This window comes from Bos taurus, chromosome Y (genome assembly GCF_002263795.3).
Source record: "Bos taurus isolate L1 Dominette 01449 registration number 42190680 breed Hereford chromosome Y, ARS-UCD2.0, whole genome shotgun sequence".
Classification (NCBI taxonomy): domain Eukaryota; kingdom Metazoa; phylum Chordata; class Mammalia; order Artiodactyla; family Bovidae; genus Bos; species Bos taurus.
In genome coordinates, this window is record NC_082638.1 from 6,037,108 (window position 1) to 6,040,532 (window position 3,425).

The following is a 3,425-nucleotide window of genomic DNA, read 5'->3' on the forward strand; positions in this document are numbered from 1 at the left end:
GCTCTGGCTCTCTCCCATCTCAGCTAAGCCAGGAGGTGCTTCCTTTGCACAGCTGAGCCTGCTGTTCCAACTGTAAATGCATTTTTCCAGGAAAGAGGCAAGTGATGCTCTCAGTCAACAGGCAGGATGTGTTTACCAGTCCAAACAGATCTTTGCAAGTCATTCTGTCTGCCGAGGAGGGACACAGAGAGTGAAAAGAAATGAAGAGGGCTATCTTTTCTGTGCCTCTGGAATTGCAATTCTTTAAGGAGATAAAACTCTTCCCAGCCCTTTCTCTCTAATTATGTGAAGCTAAAATGATGTGATACTGAAGCTGAGGCTGTAGTACTTTGACCACCTGATGTGAAGAGCTGACTCATTGGAACAGACCCTGATACTGGGAAAGAGTGAGGGCAGGAGAAGGGGATGACAGAGGATGAGATGGTTGGATGGCATCACCGGCTTGATGGGCAGGGGTTTGAACAAGCTCTGGGAGTTGGTGATGGACAGGGAGGCCTGGCATGCTGCAGTCCATGGGGTCACAAAGAGTCAGACATGACTCAGTGACTGAGCAGCAACAACAACATCCTAATCTTGGCACTGCAAGTCCCGTACCTCAGGCACTCAGTCCCAGGCAAACCAGAATGCTTGGCCATCCTGAGTCAAAATATCATCCTTTACCAAAAACTTTCTTCACCAGCTATCTCTAATTTGGGCTTTTAAAAACTCAACCACAATACCACAGACAAAATTAACAAATATTCCTAAGTATCATTTCATACCAGCCATGTTCATTTTTTTTTTTTCACTTCCTGCAGAAAGAGAAAGTGTCAGTAGCTAATGTGAGTCATGACTCCTATGACTGGTATGTCAGCTAAAACTTCTGTTACTTCCCCAGCATTTTTTCTCCTGTGTCATTTGTATCGTGAAGAACTTGAGTCAATGTCCCTGTAAGATTGCCCACAATCTAGGTATGACACGTTATGTTCTTGTAGTGAAGGGAGTTGGTGAAGGACAGGGAAGCCTGGCGTGCTTCAGTCCACGTGGTCGCAAAGAGTCAGACATGACTGATCGAATGAACAGCATCATGTGATGCTAAGGATGCCCCGCCATGGAAACCCACCCCCAAGGACACACCCAGGGCAGGTCGAGTCTGCCAGGGCCTCCAGCCTTGTCGAATCCCACCACCTGAGAGGTGTTTCCCCACCTTGCAATCTGAATCCAGTTCTTGTCACAAGATTTTTAAATGAACTGGATGCTGGACGACCAAAGTCATCACCGAATTTTGTCTTCTTTCATTCTGGAAATCGCACACCATGGTACATGATCATTATTTGCCTGCACATGGGAACTTCCTCAAGGTGGCGTGGGTTAGGTATAAATGAACAAGCACGTTTACCCCTAATGTACGTGACTTCTCCTTGGTCCACAGTCCTCCTCTCATCCCCACAGAAACAAGTCTTCCTAACACACATTTGTCATACGTGTGCATGTTAAAATGTGCATTGCTCTTCTCAGCTCCAGATGTGTGCGTATCAGTTCACTTCAGTGACTCAGTCGTGCCTGACTTTTTGCGACCCCGTGGACTGCAGAACACCAGGCTTCTCTGTTCGTCACCAATGCCTGGAGTTTACCCAAACTTATGTCCATTGAGTCGGTGATGCCATCCAAGCATCTCATCTTCTTCTCCTCCTGCCTTCAATCTTTCCCAGCATCAGGGTCTTTTCCAGTGAGTCAGTTCTTTGCATCAGGTGGTCAAAGTATTGGAGTTTCAGCTTCAGCATCAGTCCTTCCAAATAATATTCAGAGCTGATTTCTTTAGGAGGGACTGGTTGGATCTCCTTGCAGTCCAAGGGACTCTCAAGAGTCTTCTCCAAGACCACACTTCAAAAGCATCAATTCTTCGGTGCTCAGCTTTCTTTAGAGTTCAACTCTCACATCTATACACAACTATTGGAAAAAACCATAGCTTTGACTAGACAGACCTTTGTTGGCAGAGTAATGTCTCTGCTTTTTAATATGCTGTCTACGTTGGTCACAGCTTTTCTTTCAAGGAGCAAGCATCTTTTAATTTTAAGGCTGCAGTCACCAACTGCAGTGATTTTGGAGCCCCGCAAAATAAATTCTGTCACTGTTTCCATTGTTTCCCCATCTATTTTCCATGAAGCCATGTCTATATGATTATTTTTTTTTTTTTGCATGAGTTGCCATATGCTGGGCACAGCTGTTTTGTGTGATAGGTTACATTCTGCTTCTTGTTCTCACTCAGCATTGCTGTCTGGATCTATGCATAAGGCAGTATATACACAGAGTACATGGCTTCCAACCGCAGGACAAGGGGCCCATGCGTGTACCCTCTGCATTCCTATACACAGTCTCTCTCCCCACTCTTCAGGGACGTCTATGGTTGCTGACCAAACACACAACACCAGGATGAACCCTATCATATGTGACTCGCAGCACACCTGCTGTAAACATTTACTGGAGTTAATACTCAGAGCACAAATTTGGGTCTTTCGCTACTGCTGCTAAGTCGCTTCAGTCGTGTCTGACTCTGTGTGACCCCATAGATGGCAGCCCACCAGGCTCCCCCGTCCCTGGGATTCTCCAGGCAAGAACACTGGAGTGGGTTGCCATTTCCTTCTCCAATGCATGAAAGTGAAAAGTGAAAGTGAGGTCACTCAGTTGTGTCCGACTCCTAGCGACCCCATGGACTGCAGCCCACCAGGCTCCTTCGTCCATGGGATTTTCCAGGCAAGAGTACTGGAGTAGGTTGCCACTGAGAGTGGTTAAATTACACATATTTTTTGTACTGTTTCCACATGGGTCTTTCTAAGACACCCCAGTTGTCTTATGTTTTTGTCCTTTATATCAAACTGTGCTGTTTTGATTATAAAAGATTTTGTGTATGCTTTAATGTCTGTAACTGGAGCAGGAAATGGCAACTCACTCGGTATTCAGTTCAGTTCAGTCGCTCAGTCCTGTCCAACTCTTAGTGAGCCCATGAATCGCAGCACGCCAGGCCTCCCTGTCCATCACCAACTCCCGGAGTTCACCCAGACTCACATCCATGGAGTCAGTGCTGCCATCCAGCCATCTCATCCTCTGTTGTCCCCTTCTCCTCTTGCCCCCAATCCCTCCCAGCATCAGAGTCTTTTCCAATGAGTCAACTCTTCGCATGAGATGGCCAAAGTACTGGAGTTTCAGCTTTAGCATCAGTCCTTCCAAAGAAATCCCAGGGCTGATCTCCTTCAGAATGGACTGGTTGGATCTCCTTGCAGTCCAAGGGACTCTCACGAGTCTTATCCAACACCACAGTTCAAAAGCATCCATTCTTCGGCGCTCAGCCTTCTTCACAGTCCAACTCTCACATCCATACATGACCACAGGAAAAACCATAGCCTTGACTAGACGGACCTGTGTTGGCAAAGTAATGTGCCTGCTTT

At 46.6% G+C, this 3,425-nt stretch overlaps 1 non-coding gene across 1 annotated transcript; it reads right to left on the reverse strand.

Moving 5' to 3' along the window:
* Nucleotides 1–550: 550 nt before the first annotated feature.
* MIR584-8 (microRNA mir-584-8) lies at nt 551–638 on the reverse strand. The gene has a single exon (NR_031238.1). It is a non-coding gene; the product is annotated as a microRNA mir-584-8 (primary transcript).
* Nucleotides 639–3,425: the final 2,787 nt, after the last annotated feature.